The 20,811-nt window shown below is 43.7% G+C and overlaps 1 protein-coding gene and 1 long non-coding RNA gene across 3 annotated transcripts in view; one reads left to right on the plus strand and one right to left on the minus strand.

Annotated features, from left to right (window-relative positions):
• LOC126106526 (probable 4-coumarate--CoA ligase 1) overlaps window positions 1-20,811 on the minus strand; it is a 446,932-nt gene that overhangs the window by 327,758 nt on the left and 98,363 nt on the right. The gene's annotated exons all lie outside the window — the stretch shown is intronic.
• On the plus strand, window positions 5,473-6,101 carry LOC126106530 (uncharacterized). The gene is made up of 3 exons (XR_007523362.1): window positions 5,473-5,572; window positions 5,731-5,841; window positions 6,020-6,101. It is a non-coding gene; the product is annotated as an uncharacterized LOC126106530 (long non-coding RNA).

The following is a 20,811-nucleotide window of genomic DNA, read 5'->3' on the forward strand; positions in this document are numbered from 1 at the left end:
TCTATGAATTTAGCGGTGTAACGTACCCGTTCTTGGAAACGTTACTTTTGTATTAAAAGAAAGAGAGAGAGAGAGAGACAGACAGACAGAAATGGAGAGAGAGAGAGAGAGAGAGAGGCGTTGGATTTGTACAGTACAGAGCAGCGAGGCGAGGTGAGACGTCAGCGGTGACCGGTCATGCTCGGTTATCCGCGTGTCCGGAATCCGGACAACAGACATGGGGCGAGTACGTGACCGAGCCGAGTCGTGTGGGGCCAGACACGAGCGGCTCGGTCCCCCCGTCAACAGGCGAGCCGTGACCGGTCAAACATGGAGCGTTGCAGCACTCTAATGTGTGTGATGTTCATAGGCGAGTTAGGTTTAAGTAGTACTATGTCTAGGGGACTGATGACCACAGATATTAAGTCCCACAGTGCTTAGAGCTATTTGATCATGTTATACCTGAGCCCAACGAAATAGCGAAAAATATCGGTATCGGTTTTAAGTGGTCTGTTTTTCCCATACCTACAGGCACAGATGGTTTATTACGCTCGGCCACGTACACGAAGCTGTCAATAAGGTGACCGCAGCTGAGAACGTCCTACTGGAGCGCGTGGCCAACAGACCGGAATACGTATTACGTACAGCTTGTAAGAGGTGCAGCGTGTAGCGAGTGGCGGAGAAAGTCCGTGTCCGCAGGTTAATTCCAGCCCAGCTTTCTCCCGTGCCTCCGGGGTTTCGGAAGAGGCCAGCGGTTAGAGTGGACCGAGTCGTAGACACTTGTGAGAAGCGACACTTGCGAGAAACTGGAATGTGGAGACGCTTGTGAGAAATCCGGGGTGCTGAGGGACCGCCACAGGGTGTGTCGCGAATGCTGCGCCGCTACCTGCTCGGCCACCACCTGCTGCCGCTTGTTGTGGCTGAGCGCTCTGCTTGTGCCGGCCCGGGCAGCTGCCGAGGGACATTCACACTCCCCAGTGCAGCCAGGTTACATTATTTCAGAATTTGTTTGGGCAAGGAAGAGTAGCCTTAGTCAAATTACAATCGGAACTGATTTTGCCCCCACTATATCATGTCAATCATTAGCTGCAGCGCACAGTTATGCTTCAGACCTCTTTCATTGGAATATTTGTTCTGATTAATCTTACATAGGGCATAATTTCCGCTCAACCTCATACTTAACGATGTATTTTACAGAAACTATAGAAACCGAAAATGTTTTCCATCTTTCAACCCCTCACCCAAAATTTGATAGGAGTGGCAACCTTTTACCATACATTAAGAGGAACCAACCAAAGGATTTGGTTCCCGGTACAAACTTTTTTCTTTAATTATTTCGAAATAAACCTCAATTTTCCCGTACCACGCAGGGAAGTGTACTCTAACGTGAGTCCTGCTAGCAATTAGCGTTAAGGAATGCAATGTATGTATTGAAACAAGATGTATTCATCGTCCACTCAGAGATTGTTTCTAAAATTCTCTACACAAAAATGCTGATTATGATATGACTTTTCAGACTTCATTAGTGAATCTTTTACAATTTGCAAGAGACATTTAGCGGACTTTGTGCCGTTTCCAGGGCACACCACGAGCAGGTAGTCTCTCTTCGTCCCCCATTACATTTATTTACAATATTTACAGGATAATTATTTATTTACAATTTTTACAATAGGGTGATTGGCGTGAACTGAACCCCTTTTCAATACTTACAAGTGTTGCTGTAGCTTCAGCCATTTCCGTTTCACTGTAATTTCTGTGCATAGACCACGCAAGTAAGAAATGATTTTATATTGCCGTCTACTTCGGGTCTTGTAAGGGCCTTAGAAACTATCTAATCGGTCTTAATTACGGACTTCTTTCTTCTTTTCCCACCTAGATTTAAAACTACTCGGTCAAATTGGTGCCCATGGTATTCTGCGTCCTCTCTGAGAATTTTTACTAAGGAGTTAAAAATTTCGATGAACCTTCGAAATTAATGTATTTATCCTCATTCCATTCTTCTGAAACATTGTTGGTGCGCTGACGCCTTCCTGCGCAGTTCCATGTATCCCTTAGCATGTCTTCATTATCCAGCCATTGTCAACAAAATAGTCGTAAAAATCCTGCAGTTTTTCATTATCTGGCGTGCTCTCCTGAATGCATAGCCACCCATCATCTAACATGTCCAGGGGAATGTGAGCCAAAGAGGAACACAATCTTATGTGAAAACGAATTTCTTCATTTTCCTCGTAGGCAGCAACAAGGCCACAATTCTGCACTTGCCTCCACAAGCACTGCTTGAATGGTAGTTGCAGCCATTAATCTTTGCAGCAGGAAACAAATGTGTTACTGATTGGATGATTGCATCTTCAAAATCCATCACGATAGCTAAAATGGTTCAAATGGCTCTGAGCACTATGGGACTTAACATCATGGTCATCAGTCCCCTAGAACTTAGAACTACTTAAACCTAACTAACCTAAGGACATCACGCAACACCCAGTCATCACGAGGCAGAGAAAATCCTCGACCCCGCCGGGAATCGAACCCGGGAACCCGGGCGTGGGAAGCGAGAACGCTACCGCACGACCACGAGCTGCGGACCATCATCATGATAGCTGTAGGATTCCATCCATGTACGTTGCTCTTAACAACTGTGAAAAAGCGATCGTTCGTTTCTCGCTTTTTATTGGGTAGCAAGGCGTACACGGTTGTAACTGTGTTTGTTTCCTCCTCAGAACTAGAAATATCGGCATGAACAATAAATAACTGTCCAAACTGCTTGCTGGAGCTTTTGAATGTTCCATCGACAAAGAACGAATTGCAGTCTGTTATACAGGATTTTTCCCTTTCGCTGGCGAACACCAATATCCCATCATTTGGTCCTCTGTCGTTATCTGCAAGTAAAAATTGCTCCCATCATTCATTAGCAAATTATGTTCTTGCAGAAATATTCCTGCAGCATCGGTCGGATCTTGTGTGGATCCCATGCTTTTTTTGCCTGATTCGTTGCAGCGATCGTTTTGCACTCCTGTGTGACGGCGGTGATGAGACGATGTCGTATCCTTGATTGAACAGCGGCCCTACTTCTTCGGCGTAAACAGAAGAAATTGGAGTGTGTTTCTTTTGCACACCTTCTGGCGTTTTCCACGTGTTTTCGCACTTCATTAGCTGCGACGTCCGGAATACACGCATGGCTGCCTTCGTCTAAAACTAAGTTGTTTCTGGTGTATAGTCTTGCTTTACACTTCTTGTTTAAGTTTTCGCACCGCCAATAACTTATACCTTCATTGTTGGTATATTCCACTATATACTGGTAACTGGGTGCTTGGCAGTACTGAACTGCGGTGCGCTACCTGTTTGGTGTCCCTGTAGATCGCCCGCTACCTGTTCGGCCGGGTCTCCTCACAAATGTCGCTCCTCACAACTGTCCCAACCTCGAGTGGACCGCGTAAGGCCGGTATTACACTGTCAAAGATCTTTGTCAAAGATATTTGATGGTGTAATAGGAACTTTGTCAAATGTCGTCCAATATTTGATCAAATCTAGGGCCTCGCTGTAGATTTGATCAAAGAAGTCGCTTGTCTTCTGTTCACTGCAATGTGACATATTGCTACATGGTAGTGATGGGCTAAACTGCGATTTTCCTATATCAGTGATTTCTGTGAATGCTACTTTTCAGTATCTGTTATTCTTAACTGTGATTTGTCGCAGTTAAGAGTCACAGTTAAGGAACCTAGGTCGCGTATCCCTCCGCCACTGCTATTTCTGCAATTTCTGCTACTTCTGCGATTTCTGTGACTTCTGCTACTTCTGCAATTTCTGTGACTTCTGCTACTTCTGCAATTTCTGTGACTTCTGCTACTTCTGCAATTTCTGTGACTTCTGCTACTTCTGCAATTTCTGTGACTTCTGCTACTTCTGCAATTTCTGTGACTTCTGCTACTTCTGCAATTTCTGTGACTTCTGCTACTTCTGCAATTTCTGTGACTTCTGCTACTTCTGCAATTTCTGTGACTTCTGCTACTTCTGCAATTTCTGTGACTTCTGCTACTTCTGCAATTTCTGTGACTTCTGCTACTTCTGCGATTTCTGTGACTTCTGCTACTTCTGCGATTTCTGTGACTTCTGCTACTTCTGCGATTTCTGTGACTTCTGCTACTTCTGCGATTTCTGTGACTTCTGCTACTTCTGCAATTTCTGTGACTTCTGCTACTTCTGCAATTTCTGTGACTTCTGCTACTTCTGCAATTTCTGTGACTTCTGCTACTTCTGCAATTTCTGTGACTTCTGCTACTTCTGCAATTTCTGTGACTTCTGCTACTTCTGCAATTTCTGTGACTTCTGCTACTTCTGCAATTTCTGTGACTTCTGCTACTTCTGCAATTTCTGTGACTTCTGCTACTTCTGCAATTTCTGTGACTTCTGCTACTTCTGCAATTTCTGTGACTTCTGCTACTTCTGCAATTTCTGTGACTTCTGCTACTTCTGCAATTTCTGTGACTTCTGCTACTTCTGCAATTTCTGTGACTTCTGCTACTTCTGCAATTTCTGTGACTTCTGCTACTTCTGCAATTTCTGTGACTTCTGCTACTTCTGCAATTTCTGTGACTTCTGCTACTTCTGCAATTTCTGTGACTTCTGCTACTTCTGCAATTTCTGTGACTTCTGCTACTTCTGCAATTTCTGTGACTTCTGCTACTTCTGCAATTTCTGTGACTTCTGCTACTTCTGCAATTTCTGTGACTTCTGCTACTTCTGCAATTTCTGTGACTTCTGCTACTTCTGCAATTTCTGTGACTTCTGCTACTTCTGCAATTTCTGTGACTTCTGCTACTTCTGCAATTTCTGTGACTTCTGCTACTTCTGCAATTTCTGTGACTTCTGCTACTTCTGCAATTTCTGTGACTTCTGCTACTTCTGCAATTTCTGTGACTTCTGCTACTTCTGCAATTTCTGTGACTTCTGCTACTTCTGCAATTTCTGTGACTTCTGCTACTTCTGCAATTTCTGTGACTTCTGCTACTTCTGCAATTTCTGTGACTTCTGCTACTTCTGCAATTTCTGTGACTTCTGCTACTTCTGCAATTTCTGTGACTTCTGCTACTTCTGCAATTTCTGTGACTTCTGCTACTTCTGCAATTTCTGTGACTTCTGCTACTTCTGCAATTTCTGTGACTTCTGCTACTTCTGCAATTTCTGTGACTTCTGCTACTTCTGCAATTTCTGTGACTTCTGCTACTTCTGCAATTTCTGTGACTTCTGCTACTTCTGCAATTTCTGTGACTTCTGCTACTTCTGCAATTTCTGTGACTTCTGCTACTTCTGCAATTTCTGTGACTTCTGCTACTTCTGCAATTTCTGTGACTTCTGCTACTTCTGCAATTTCTGTGACTTCTGCTACTTCTGCAATTTCTGTGACTTCTGCTACTTCTGCAATTTCTGTGACTTCTGCTACTTCTGCAATTTCTGTGACTTCTGCTACTTCTGCAATTTCTGTGACTTCTGCAATTTCTGTGACTTCTGCTACTTCTGCGATTTCTGCGAATTACCACCGTATGAAAAAGCTACATCTGTCCACACAGAAAATTGCATCTCAACAAACCTGTCATTGGTAAGTATGTTTTACGTTTGTTCTTCCGTTGGCTTTAATTTTGTATTAAAGAAACAACTGTGAAAATATTAATAGTGTAATTAATATGTAAGTAGCCATACAGTACCGTAATAGTTCGTGTTTAGAAAATGAATTCTAACATATTGTTATGTTCTCAGGTACCCGAACTACATTTCAGTCACTCAGTAAAGTGATAACTCAAAATATCATTGTCAGCAGATCTGGAGAAATTGCCACTGCGTCTTTAGACCGTTTTCGTCAGACGAGAGGTTAGTTTCTAAGTGTTTCGATGGACTTAATTACTTAAGTGAGATCGTTCTTGCAAATGTGAAATATACCCCATTGAGTGGCTTTCATTACAGCAAATATTAGCAATCTACTCTGTCAATTATATGGCTTGTAATTAGTGACAGCGAAAATTGTTTAATAATCCTTGTGATTTTGCAGACACAGTTCTGGTTGCTGTACGTATCTATCCACATCAAGGCTGTTGGGAGAGACTCGTGAAGATTCAAGAGAGCTCTTAGAGTTTAAAAGTGACATTATTGCGAAATAAGTGTGCAGATGAGTGATTAAACTGTGTTTTATTGAAGTTGTTGTGCGATTTTAAAGGAATAATAAATGTTAAATACAGTGAGTGGATAATGAAAATCTCATTTTCCACATGTGAAGCCGTCCTATACCCGTAATTTTCCGCCACATATTATTGGTAAACACTTGTTGGAGAGTGACATGCCGCCCCCCCCCCCCCCCCTCCCTGTTTCTCCACAATCTTGGTGTAACACTGACCTGTAACATATCCCGAAGTCTACAATATGCATTTTGAGGCTGTTGATACGAAAGTGGGAAGTACAGATCTTACAGTTAAATCAGGAATAGCTTAAGTGCATTACTTGAAAGTAACACAGGAAAAGCTTACTTATGTAGGTGGTAGTAGTGTCGGCAAAAAGTTCTTGTGTGTGAAGTTGCCATGTAGAACACCAGGTGTAAAACTTTTCTCCCGAGTCTTGAACAGTGTCGGAACAAAAGTGAGGCATTCATATGACACAATAATACTGTTTTTATTTCACTACACTTATACAGGTGTCTGAGTTCTGCTGTGTTAACATTGCAAAGTCCTGTAGGCATGTGGAGTATTAACCAAAACTGTCATATTGGAAGCAGAATCAAACACATTTGTTACGTTACTTGATATTTTCAAGAGAAAAAGGCAATGTTGCTTCTTATTAATATAATACATTCAGAGTCACAGCTGTATTTGACCAACCATAACTGATGCTGAATGTGCATGTCGTCATATAATATGAAGGGCTTATTTCAATAGTGGTACAAGTCCATTACCTCCACTTTTCTGTCTATAATGCTTCTGAAATTAATGATCCAAACAAACATAAATAAAGGTTCATCTCTAGCAAGAAACCAAATGCTTGAATATTTCTGGTATCTCAACTGGAGATTTTTCAGCACTCATTTAACTTTACGACTCTGTATCTCAAAAAGTGGACTTGTACCACTATTGAAATAAGCCCTTCATATGACATGGAGCGCTAGCATCGCTGCAGCATTCTGTCATCTGTAGTGTTTTTATAAACATTGCCCGTAAATACAATTGGTGTGTGCCGACAACTACAAAATTAATAGAGATATATGAAGCTGATGAGGCGCTTTACAACGTGAGGCATCCTCAATACAAAAATAGATTAAGAAAATTGGAGACCTGACCTTCCTAACCTAACCTAACATAACCCTCTCCTGTAGCAAGGAATCGGAGTGTTACAGTGAGCCTGTCTTCTGAAGACGCAGCAGTTCTTAAGTGAATATTGTGCTTTGAGATATGAGGATACACTTCACTGAGCACATACAGAAATGTCTGCTCATCCATTCTTAAGTAACTGATGTGCGACTTGACGTCTTCCACTGTAGGCTCACGTAACAAGTTTTGTTGAATGCTTTTATCGTGTCGTCGTAAAACCCACGGCTTCACGCAGATTAGATTATTTTTTCGTTCCATAGATCCGTGCTGAGGAGATCCTCGTAGATGTGGAACATGTCAATTTTTTTTAAGCTGAAATAACAATACTAATAGTATGAATAAATTCAATACATCATTTGTTTCTATTAAAAATTTCATCAATGGAGTAGAAGGAGTTGGCCACTAGTAAGTCTTTCAGGCTCCTTTTAAACTGATCTTTATTTGTAACTAAATTTTTTATGTTTGCTGACAAATGATTGAAGATGAGTGTTCCTGAGTTGTGGACCCCTTTTTGAACTAAAGTAAGTGCTTTTAAGTCCTTGTGCAGATCATTTTTGTTCCTGGTGTTGTGTGTATGAACTGAGTTGTCTGTTGGAAAAAAAGTTATATTATTTAGGACAAATTTCATTAAGGAGTAAATATACTGAGAGGCAGTAGTTAGTATACCCAGCTCTTTGAAGAGGTTTCTGCAGGACGTCTGTGAATTTACTCCACAAATAATACGTATTACACGCTTTTGGACTCTGAAAACTTTTGTTTGACTTGAAGATTTACCCCAAAATATTATACCATATGACATTACGGAATGAAAGTAGGCAAAGTGTGCAAGCTTTTTCATTTTTATGTTGCCTATGTCTGCTAACACTCGAATTGCAAATAGAGATTTGTTAAGGCGTTTCTGCAGTTCTGTGGTGTGCTCCTCCCAACTGAATTTATTATCAAGTTGTAATCCCAGGAATTTAAGACTGTCAACCTCGTATGTACGGTTCCTTTTTTCCCCTCACTTCTTTTCCGCATGTGCAGCCAATGCAATTGCGGTACGTGCAACTGCTGCGGTTAATAACAAGTTGTTGTCAGCCATCTTGAACTTTGACGAAAAATTTGATGACAGTGTAATACCCCTTCTAGCGCTACGTCAAAGATCTTTGTCAAATATATTTGACGGAATATTTGATCACATCTTTGATCAAATCGTTGACAAAGAAATTGGATAGTGTAATACCGGCCTAAGCGGGTCTCTTAGGGGCTGGCCACAGTGTCATTAGACGCCTGTCGAGCTGGAGAAAGACGGCGACACTGGAACGTCTTCCATTCGTCACTCCTGTCACGACCGAGATCGGATTGTGTCCCGTACAGAACATTCCTCGGGAGGCCCTAGCGCAGCTGGTTTCTGGACTGATACACCCCAGCACACCGCTTCTCGTTGTCGCGACATATGGCAGGCATCTGACCGCTGTTGGGGCATCTCCAGACACACCTTCGGCCTGCAGTCTCATTGCCTGGAATAGGTCTTCAGTGATGAGTCCCGCTTCGAATTAAGCGCCGATGACAGCGATGACGTGTGTGGTGACGTCCCTGGCGGGACAGCAACCCGACTGTCCTCCGCTATACGGAGCAATGGTCTGGAGCGGCATTTCATTTCATAGCGCGATCCCTGTGGTGGTTATCCGTGGCATCCTTACAGCATAACGATACGTCGACGATATTTTACGCCCCGTTTTGTTGCCCTTCATGACAAACCATCCTGGGCCGACTTTTCATTAAGATAATGGCCGCTCCTCCACGATGACAATTTCTACTGCTTGTCTTCTTGCTTGCCAAACCCTGCCTTGTCCAACAGGGTCGCCGCATCTCTCTGCAAAACGTTTGGAGCGAGCGAAGCGACCTCAAACCATCTCGGTATTTTGACGATCCTACGCCCCAGTTGGACAGAATTTGGCACGTGGTCCCTCAGGAGGACACCACAAACTCCACCAATCAGTTCCAAGCCGAATAACTGATTGCGTAAGGGCCAGGCACGGAAAAACGCGTTATTCACTTCGTGTATAAAACTAGATTTCTTTATTATTTTACAGTTCATAATTTACACGTACTGAGGTGAGATTCATCGTAAAAACAGGGGAACTTACTGTTCCCGTGCAGCTGCCGAGAGCAGATCGAAGATGAGAACGAAACTGGCGGAAGTCCAGTCAGTTACAGTCTCTTCTTGGGAGTTTATCTGTAGAGTCCTCGTGAACGCTGTAAGTACAATCCTTTCCCTGCAACTTTTTGCAATCCCAAATATTCTTATAACTTGGTTTTTGTGAAAATTTTTATTCGCTATGAATTGCAGATTAAAATTGAGGAATTTAAGGAGATTGATTTGAATAAACTGAAGGAAGCAGAGATTCTAGAGACTTTCAAAGGGACCATCAGGGACAACGGACAAGAACAGGAAAAAGAATGGTAGCTTTGAGAGATAAATAGTGAGAGCAGCAGAGGATCAAGTAGGTTAAAAGACGAGGGCTAGTACAAATCTTTAGGTAATACAAGAGATACTGAATTTAATCGATGAAAGGAGAAAATATAAAAATCCAAAAAATGAAGCAGGCGAAAACGTGTAAAAAATGAGATCGACAGGAAGTGCAAAATGGCTAAGCAGTAAAGGCTAGAGTACAAATGTAAGGATGTAGAAGCATATATATCTGCCTACAAGAAAATTAAAGAGAACTTTGCTGAAAAGAGAACTATCTACATGAATATCAAGAGCTCAGATGGATAACCAGTCGGCCGCGGTGGCAGAGCGGTTCTAGGCGCTTCAGTACGGAACCGCGCACCTTCTACGGTCGCAGGTATGTATGTATGTGATGTCCTTAGGTTAGTTAGGTTGAAGATGTTCTAAGTCTAGGGGACTGATGACCTCAGATGTCAAGTCCCATAGTGCTTAGAGCCATTTGAAGCATTTATTTTCTTCATAAGGCTCTTTCTCTTCAATAAATCATTCAGTTTTTCTGAAATTGTAGTCATTTTCTTGTCTGTACATGTACATCACATCTACTGATTTCAGTTGCATTCGGATAATTCCTTCGTGATGCATCATTTTTGTTCGTCTTAGAGTGTATTAGACTCGGTTTAAAGTGTCAGGATATAAGACAGATAACAGAAGACATATTACACGTCTATTGCAGCGTCAGAGCCAACAGTGATACCACGAAGGGACTCGTAATGGCACATGCAGCCTGCCAAGGTTAATAATAACAGGTATCTTCAACGTTAGACACAATACGAGGGGCGTTTGAAAAGTCCGTGCACAGTCCGACAGATGGCACCACTGGCGCCTATCGAGGTCATGTTTAGTTAGTAGCATCTTTGGAAATAACGCACACCAAGTTTCAGCCATATTAGTCTATTTCTTTGTGTTTGGTATTCGTGTGAATCAAGGAAGTCTAGTGATTGTCAAAAATGGTCGAAAAAGAATTTCGTGTGCTGATTAAACATTGATTTATGAAAGGTAAGACGTCTCAGGGGACTAAAGAGAAGCTTGATAAACATTATGGTGACTCTGCACCTTCGATTAGAACAGTTTATAAGTGGTTTCAAAATTTTCGGAGTGGCCATATGGGCACAAGTGATGCTCAACGTTCTGAACGCCCTGTGGAGGTTACGACTCCAGAAATCATTTATAAAATACATGATATGGTGATGGATGACAGAAGAGTTAAGGTGCATGAGATTGCTAGTGCTGTTGGAATCTGGAATGTACTGGTACATAATATTTTGCATAAATATTTGGACATGAGAAATCTATCCACAAGATGGGTTCTGCGAATGCTCACGCTTGACCAAAAACGGAATTGTGTGAAGTGTTGCAAGGATGGTTTGCAGCTGTTCAGGAAGAATCCGCAGGACTTTAAGCGTCGTTTCGTCACTGTGGATGAAACATGGATAGATTACTATACTCCTGAGACCAAAGAACAATCTAAACAATGGGTTACCAAGGGAGAATCTGCACCAAAAAAGGCGAAGACCATTCCTTCGGCCGGAAAGGTTATGGCGACTGTCGTTTGGGATTCACAAGGAATAATCCTCATCGACTATCTGGAAAAGGGTAAAAGTATTACATGTGCATATTATTCATCGTTATTGGTCCGCTTGAAAACCGAGCTGCAAGAAAAACGCCTGCGATTGGACCACAAGAAAGTCCTTTTCCATCACGACAATCCACCAGCATACACCTCAGCACTTGTGGTCGCAAAATTAATGGAAATAGGATTCCAACTCATTTCACATCCCCCTCCCTCCCCCCTATTCTCCAGACTTGGCTCCCTCGGACTACAATGTGTTCCCCAGTTTGAAGAAATGGCTGCCGGGACAAAGATTTTATTGAAACGAGGAGATGACTGCAGCAACTAATAGCTATTTTGCTGAGCTGGACAATTCCTATTATTCGGGATGGATCAACAAATTAGAACAGCGTTGGACAAAGTGTGTATGTCTAAAACGAGATTATGTCGAAAAATAGAGAAGGTTTACCCCAAACACGTAAGAAGTTTTTATTTTTGCACGGAATTTTCAAACTCCCCTCGTACGTCATGCAATATGTTGTGCATTAGTGGAGTTTCCAGCCAGCACCCTCTCATCGTATACGAGGAATGGATGGAGCGCAAAACAAGTCGGATAGGGATTGGCTTTTGATGCAATGTCGGATGTGTCTGAAATACAAAGTTCTCATTCAGTCTGTGCAACCACAATGGCAAATGGGCATGGACTGTTCAGAAATTATTGCCCAGAAAACAGAGGAAGGATGCATGGTTGGAACTGTTAGAGAAAATACGAAAACAAATCGATAAGGGAACAGATTGTAGCGGAAGTAGTTACAAAATTAAATGGACGTGGAAAGGTCTTGTATAGGGATTGGGAAATAATATGAAAACACCGCGAGAAATGCATTCTTGGATGTCAGTGCTGATGCTAGCCAAGTCTGCACGGTGCGGTGTTGTGTCTAATCACAAATGACACCTATGCAGGTCTATGGCCCAATACGTTCCAAGTGTCAGTCGTCGATAGCACACTGTTCTGTGTAGTTGCGACTGCATTATACCGAAGCTAAGTGAAGTCGAACGGCGGCAAATTGTTGGTCCTCCTACAGCGGACGCTTCCGTAACCAAGGTAGCACAAGTGTTTTGTGTTTCGAGAGGCACCGTATCGAAGATTTATACCGCATACGGAGCAAGCGAGAAACCACCATCCGGTAAGTCACAAGACGGACGAAACTTTATGTTGAGTGATCGTGAAGGACTATCACTGAAGAGGATTGTGACGAAAAAGCGGACGACAGCTGCAAAAGTCACTGTCGAACTGCACGTCAGGACCAAAATAACATGAAGCTGAGCCGTGGCGGCTCATATCGATAGTGCCACTCTGGTGGTTTATCTTTCCTGCCACGGTCAGGGCGGTAAGCAGCGCCCTCTGGGGCCTACGCGAGGAGTAACGAGGCGAGGTCCTGTGGGGGGTGTGCTCCGGGACGTGGTGGGAGACGGTTGTCGCGTTGACGCAGCGAGTGTGGGACCGGACCTATCACATGGAGATACACAAGTTGGCTCTGAACGGAAGGCACCGTAGCAAGCAGCGGGAAGCGGGCGTCCTGTAATTTGTATGAAGGAGTAACGATTTATGCATTGGATGTCCCAGTGGTTTCCTGAGAGTTGCGGTGGCTGTTTTCGGAGAACAGAATTGGTAAGAGCTTGTGTCTACGCTCTTTTCCGTACGATGTTGCTGCCTGCCGTTATAAACGAGTGAAAATTAGGCGCTTGTATTGACTATACGGGAACTGGTGATGTAAAATTACATTTTTGATTGAGTCTCACTTGTACTGTGACAATTTAGAGGCGAAAACTATGGTGGTTTCATTAGGTCTGGTTCTTTGCTGTGCATCTAAGGGAGTCTGTTATTTGGGGTAACTAAGGGATCTGTTGGTCTAAGTGATACGTTCTTCACGTTTTGTCTATGGCTTTGCGAATCGAAATCGTGCGGGAGTACACGTGTGAGTAATTTGCTATTGCATTGATGGTTATGTTGTAAAGAACTCTGGTGTGTTAAATCACTCGCTGATTTGTAGCCAATCTAAGCAGAAGTTACCACTGCTACTTGCTTACGTGCTATTGTCCTTATGATTGGCGTTGTTTGTCTTTTGATTGTGGATGTGCTCAAGTTCGAAAAAAAAATTACGGCTACTATTCACAAGGGTTGTCTAGTAAAGAAATTGCTTAAGCTTTTATCATATGCTGGTCTGTTTGCCTATCACATTGGCTTTCTATGCAGTAACTGAAGGAATGTGTATGGCGGTTGAAGATTGTAGGCTGACTAGTATTTGAAGAGGTGTTGAGGTTAAGGGCGAGACCAGCATACTGCAAACCAGCACGCTGCGCGTGGTTAAATGTTCCACTATTGGGGAGCCGGCTCTCTGTTCTTGGATTTTGGAAGGATACGTAGTTTTTCGCGTGCTAAATTGCAGGGTGTCGGTGCCGTCCTAGGGCTAGACTTGTGATGTATGTTATGTTGAAAGGAAATTAACTGTACCAAACTTAAGAGAGCTTTCAGTTGTTTTAGGTCTGTACATGGAATGATGTTGATATTTTGTCGATTGCGACAATACCTTCCTGTGTGGGGAGATCCTCTGAGGGACTTGTATTGTACTGTTGCAGTGCAGCCCATCTGAAACGTGCTGCTTAAAACTTGGGATTGCAGCTTTCTGATGTTATATATTAGTGTTTAATCTTAAATGTCTTGGATGTAATATGGTTGTTGAGGATTATGTAATTAATTCTGATCGCTGGTTCCTTAAAGGAAGTATTTCGTTTTAAAATATGTGCTCGGTCAGAGCCTATTTAAATATGATTTTAACTTATCATTCAAATTTTCTAGTCTTGCTTTCTTAAAAGGCTTTCAGTTAAATGATTGCTATTTGCCTGTTTAAATGTTTGAGTGACTTAAAGGAAAAGAATATTATTTTGTAATTTGTACTGATTGTTCCTTTTGGGTAATACCTGACTTATGTGTTCAATAAATGAGTGTCTAGTCAATGGAAATGCACTGTTCTATTGCTAGCCTACCCCTTCCACTCCACAGCCTATTGAGCTGCTTTGTGTCGAAATTGTGTTCAGAACACCCCTCTGACCTGACACCTCAGAAGCGAGCACCATAGTCTGGGAACTGCATGACGACTGAGATTCCAAAACCACTCACAGAGATGCCCGTAGCAGGGAAACGCGCTACCGAAGCCATAAATCAAGGACTATGGATGAACGTCGTTTCCAACACACAGTTTCCAACTTCAGGCTGAGCATCTGTCCCAAGAGTGAAACATGGCGGGGGGTTCGGTGGTAATTTGAACAGCCATATCTGTACGCCGCGGCGATTTCATATTCTGTTCTGATTTCATTTGCTGGCGCCCTGTTAGGTGCCACCACGAATTGTCCTTAGATTCCTGTGTGTTATCGCTTGCGCGGGGTCTTGAAAACTAGCCGGAGCCTATGGAGTGGCGAAGGCCAGTGGTCGAACCGCCTGCTGTGTGGGCCGTTGGCTCTATTTGTGCGGAGACTGGTTAGTTGCGAGTGTACCATTGGTAGTTTTCATCACGCCCATCAGGGTGCTTTAGCTGAATTGTCATCCCTTATGTCCATGCTGCGCGCTTTTGGATGCTGGCGTTTTGCATTGACCAGAAATGGTGGAATAAAGATTTCTTAGTTTCTAGCATTCGTAAACTTAGAGAAAGCTTTTGACAATGTTGACTGGAATACTCTCAAATTCTGAAGGTGGCAGGGGTAAAATACAGGGAGCGAAAGGCTATTTACAATTTGTACATAAACCAGATGGCAGTTATAAGAGTCAAGGGACATGAAAGGGAAGCAGTGGTTGGGAAGGGAGTGAGAAAGTTGTAGCCTATCCCCCATGTTCTTCAATCTGTATATTGAGCGAGCAGTAAAGGAAACAAAAGAAAAGTTCGGAGTAGGTGTTAAAATCCATGGAGAAGAAATAAAAACTGAGGTTCGCCGATGACATTGTAATTCTGTCAGAGACGGCAAAGGACTTGGAAGAACAGTTGAATGGAATGGACAGTGTCTTGAAAGGATTGTAGAAGATGAACATCAACAAAAGCAAAACAAGGACAATGGAATGTAGTCGAAATAAGTCGGGTGCTGCGGAGGGAATTAGATTAGGAAATGAGGCAAGGTAGTAGATGAGTTTTGCTATTTTGGGAGTAAAATAACTGATGATGGTCGAAGTAGAGAGGATATAAAATAAAGACTGGCAATGTCGAGGAAAGCGTTTCTGAAGAAGAGAAATTTGTTAACATCGAGAATAGATTTAAGTGTCAGGAAGTCGTTTCTGAAAGTATTTGTATGGAGCGTATGGAAGTGAACATGGACGATAACTAGTTTGGACAAGAAGAGAATAGAAGCTTTCGAAATGTGGTGCTACAGAAGAATGCTGAAGATTAGATGGGAAGATCATATAACTAATGAGGAGGTACTGAATAGAATTGGGGAGAAGAGAAGTTTGTGGCACAACTTGACTAGAAGAATGGATCGCTTGGTAGGACATGTTCTGAGGCATCAAGGGATCACCAATTTTGTATTGGAGGGCAGCGTGGAGGGTAAAAATCGTAGAGGGAGACCAAGAGTAATACACCAAGCAGATTCAGAAGGATGTAGGTTGCAGTAGGCACTGGGAGACGAAGACAGGATAGAGTAGCACGGAGAGCTGCATCAAACCAGTCTCAGGACTGAAGACCACAACAACAACAACAACAGTGTAGCAATGGTTGTATCGCCCGTGCTGTGATATGCCCGCCTTTGTGACTCTCGCCTTACGAATCCCAAAAAATTTTTCGCCCGTTGCAATTATTGCTAACCATAACTGGTCTGAGTTTTATCCGGAAACTGGTTAGTGCTCGTTACTCACGTGTAACGGTGGTTGCTTGCCATTTTAAGTGCCACAGGGAGTTGGTGGCTTTCAAAACAATGTTATTTTCTTCTGTGAGTCGTCAGGCCATTCGTCATTACCTACGTTTCTAGCATTTGTAGACTTAGAGAAAGCTTTTGACAATGTTGACTGGAATACTCTCTTTCAAATTCTGAAGGTGGCAGGGGTAAAATACAGGGAGCGAAAGGCTATTTACAATTTGTACAGAAACCAGATGGCAGTTATAAGAGTCGAGGGGCATGAAAGGGAAGCAGTGGTTGGGAAGGGAGTGAGACAGGGTTGTAGCCTCTCCCCGATGTTGTTCAATATGTATATTGACAAAGCAGTAATGGAAACAAAAATAAAATTCGGAGTAGGCATTAAAATCCACGGAGAAGAAATAAAAACTTTGAGGTTCGCCGATGACATTGTAATTCTGTCAGAGACAGCAAAGGACTTGGAAGAACAGTTGAATGGAATGGACAGTGTCTTGAAAGGAGGATATAAGATGAACATCAACAAAAGCAAAACGATGATAATGGAATGTAGTAGAATTAAGTCGGGTGATGCTGAGGGAATTAGATTAGGAAATGAGACACTTAAAGTAGTAAAGGAGTTTTGCTATTTGGGGAGCAAAATAACTGATGATGGTCGAAGTAGAGAGGATATAAAATGTAGACTGGCAATGGCAAGGAAAGCATTTCTGAATAAGAGAAATTTGTTAACATCGAGTATAGATTTAAGTGTCAGGAAGTCGTTTCTGAGAGTATTTGTATGGAGTGTAGCCATGTATGGAAGTGAAACATGGACGATAACTAGTTTGGACAAGAAGAGAATAGAAGCTTTCGAAATGTGGTGCTACAGAAGAAAGCTGAAGATTAGATGGGAAGATCATATAACTAATGAGGAGGTACTGAATAGAATTGGGGAGAAGAGAAGTTTGTGGCACAACTTGACTAGAAGAATGGATCGGTTGGTAGGACATGTTCTGAGGCATCAAGGGATGACCAATTTAGTATTGCAGGGCAGCGTGGAGGGTAAAAATCGTAGAGGGAGCCCAAGAGATGGATACACTAAGCAGATTCAGAAGGCTGCAGTACGTACTGGGAGATGAAGAAGCTTGCACAGGATAGAGTATCATGGAGAGCTGCATCAAACCAGTCTCAGGACTGAAGACCACAATAACAACATAGACTTTGTATGGTTGCTAAAATGGAACAAGTCCGCAGCCCAGCGAGTAAGCGCTTAGTTTAGAAGTGCGAGGTCTCTGGTTTGAATCTCGCTGCCGATACACCTCTTTTCCTTTGTTATCTGCACGAAAATCCCGTGTTGTGCTTCGATATGCGTGGTACGCCGCAAACTTGCGTGATGACCAAGAACCGTCTGTGGGAGTAAACCAAGTTTGTTTTGCAATAGACTCACGGAAAGGAACGATGGACATGCAAAAGTTGAGCGTTACTTACATCTTCTGTACATCGCGATAAATATTGTGTTTCCATAGTTCTACGATCAGTACCATCCTGATTAGTGCTATGCTGTGTAAGTTGCACATCTACTTGTCACGAATGTAGATACAATATGTTGTCGGCCAATGTGGGAATCAGCACCGATACTAACAAGGGAGGTGAAAACTTGCGATGACCGGTGGCAGGAATCGAAAACGATCTGTACATAAAACTTTCATATTATTTGTAAAGAGGGAAGAAGCATAACTTTTCGTTATGAGTTGGCTTCTATATACAGGGTTTATACAGGATGATTCATTGATCGTGACCGGGCCAAATATCTCACGTAATAAGCGTCAAACGAAAAAACAGCGAGTACTTCGCCTTCCGTAATGTTCGCACATGCATTGACAATGAGCTGACGCATGTTGTCAGGCGTGGTCGGTGGATCATCCTTCAACTTTCGCCGGCCTCGGTGGCCGTGCGGTTCTAGGCGCTTCAATCCGGAACCGCGGGACTGTAATGGTCGCGGGTTCGAATTCTGCCTCGGGAATGGATGTGTGTTATGTCCTTAGGTTAGTTAGGTTTAACTAGTTCTAAGTTCTAGGGGACTGATGACCTAAGATGTTAAGTCCCATAGTGCTCAGAGCCATTTGAACCATCCTTCAACTTTCCCCACAGAAAGAAATCTGGGGACGTCAGATCCGGTGAACGTGCGGGCCACGGTATGGTGCTTCGACGACCAATCCACCTGTCATGAAATATGCTATTCAATACCGCTTCAACCGCACGCGAACTATGTGCCGGACATCCACCATGTTGGAACTGCATCCCCATTCTGTCATGCAGTGTCCGATCGTCCCGTAATTTCTTTTGTGCCCAGTGGCAGAACTGTACACGGCGTTCAAAGTCGTCGCCATGCAATTCCTGGGGCATAGAAATATGGTACGGGTGCAACCGATGTTGATGTAACATTCTCAACACCGACGGTTTTGAGATTCCCGATTCTCGCGCAATTTGTCTGCTACTGATGTGAGGATTAGCCACAACAGCAGCTAAAACACCTACTTGGGCGTCATCATTTGTTGCAGGTCGTGGTTGACGTTTCACATGTGTTTGAACACTTCCTGTTTCCTTAAATAACGTAACTATCCGGCGAACGGTCCGGACAGTTGGATGATGTCGTCCAGAATACCGAGCAGCATACATAGCACTCGCCCGTTGGACATTTTGATCACAATAGCCATACATCAACACGATATCGACCTTTTCCGCAATTGGTAAACGGTCCATTTTAACACGGGTAATGTATCACGAAGCAAATACCATCCGCACTGACGGAATGTTACGTGATACCACGTACTTATACGTTTGTGACTATTAGAGCGCCATCTATCACAGAGCGAAAAAAGTGGCCTAACTAAAACAATCATATTTCTTTACGTACTACACGAATATGTAATAAAAAAATGCAGTTGATATCTGCTTGACCTATGGCAGCGCCATCTAGCGGGTCAACTATAGCGCCATCTGGTTTCCCCCTTCAAGCTAAACGAGTTTCGTTCTTTGTAGTTTTTTCGTTTGATGCTTATTTAGTGAGATATTTGGCCCAGTCACTATCAATGGACCACCCTGTATACTATAACTGCTGGCAGAACGGAGGCTAAGTGTCGTCTTCCTGTTATTCAGTACTGATGCTGTCAAAGTCTGCGACCGACCTGACCCGACAAGCGATGGGCTGCTGATTAAGTCAGCGTTGGCAGGGAGTGCTGAACTGTGTCTTCCTGGAGGCGGGTCGGTGTGCAGTCGATGCTTTAGGAGTACACTGATTTGATTGAAAGTTCTCGTATATTCTTCTTCCATTTCCAATCTCCTTAAGAAAAAGAAACTTTTTCCTCCTCTTCTTCTTGTTAAATATCAGGAAAATAGTAAATGAATGATAAGACACCGTTACTTCTCACCGTCATAATAAACCTACTGTTAGAATTACGTTGGAATGAAAAATAAACTACCAGCAGCAAGATTCGATCCACAGACTTGATGTTGCCTACCTTGTGCATGGACTACTCAGTTTGTATACACTCCTGGAAATGGAAAAAAGAACACATTGACACCGGTGTGTCAGACCCACCATACTTGCTCCGGACACTGCGAGAGGGCAGTACAAGCAATGATCACACGCACGGCACAGCGGACACACCAGGAACCGCGGTGTTGGCCGTCGAATGGCGCTAGCTGCGCAGCATTTGTGCACCGCCGCCGTCAGTGTCAGCCAGTTTGCCGTGGCATACGAAGCTTCATCGCAGTCTTTAACACTGGTAGCATGCCGCGACAGCGTGGACGTGAACCGTATGTGCAGTTGACGGACTTTGAGCGAGGGCGTATAGTGGGCATGCGGGAGGCCGGGTGGACGTACCGCCGAATTGCTCAACACGTGGGGCGTGAGGTCTCCACAGTACATCGATGTTGTCGCCAGTGGTCGGCGGAAGGTGCATGTGCCCGTCGACCTGGGACCGGACCGCAGCGACGCACGGATGCACGCCAAGACCGTAGGATCCTACGCAGTGCCGTAGGGGACCGCACCGCCACTTCCCAGCAAATTAGGGACACTGTTGCTCCTGGGGTATCGGCGAGGACCATTCGCAACCGTCTCCATGAAGCTGGGCTACGGTCCCGCACACCGTTAGGCCGTCTTCCGCTCACTCCCCAACATCGTGCAGCCCGCCTCCAGTGGTGTCGCGACAGGCGTGAATGGAGGGACGAATGGAGACGTGTCGTCTTCAGCGATGAGAGTCGCTTCTGCCTTGGTGCCAATGATGGTCGTATGCGTGTTTGGCGCCGTGCAGGTGAGCGCCACAATCAGGACTGCATACGACCGAGGCACACAGGGCCAACACCCGGCATCATGGTGTGGGGAGCGATCTCCTACACTGGCTGTACACCACTGGTGATCGTCGAGGGGACACTGAATAGTGCACGGTACATCCAAACCGTCATCGAACCCATCGTTCTACCATTCCTAGACCGGCAAGGGAACTTGCTGTTCCAACAGGACAATGCACGTCCGCATGTATCCCGTGCCACCCAACGTGCTCTAG

Source organism: Schistocerca cancellata, chromosome 10, assembly GCF_023864275.1.
Source record: "Schistocerca cancellata isolate TAMUIC-IGC-003103 chromosome 10, iqSchCanc2.1, whole genome shotgun sequence".
NCBI lineage: Eukaryota > Metazoa > Arthropoda > Insecta > Orthoptera > Acrididae > Schistocerca > Schistocerca cancellata.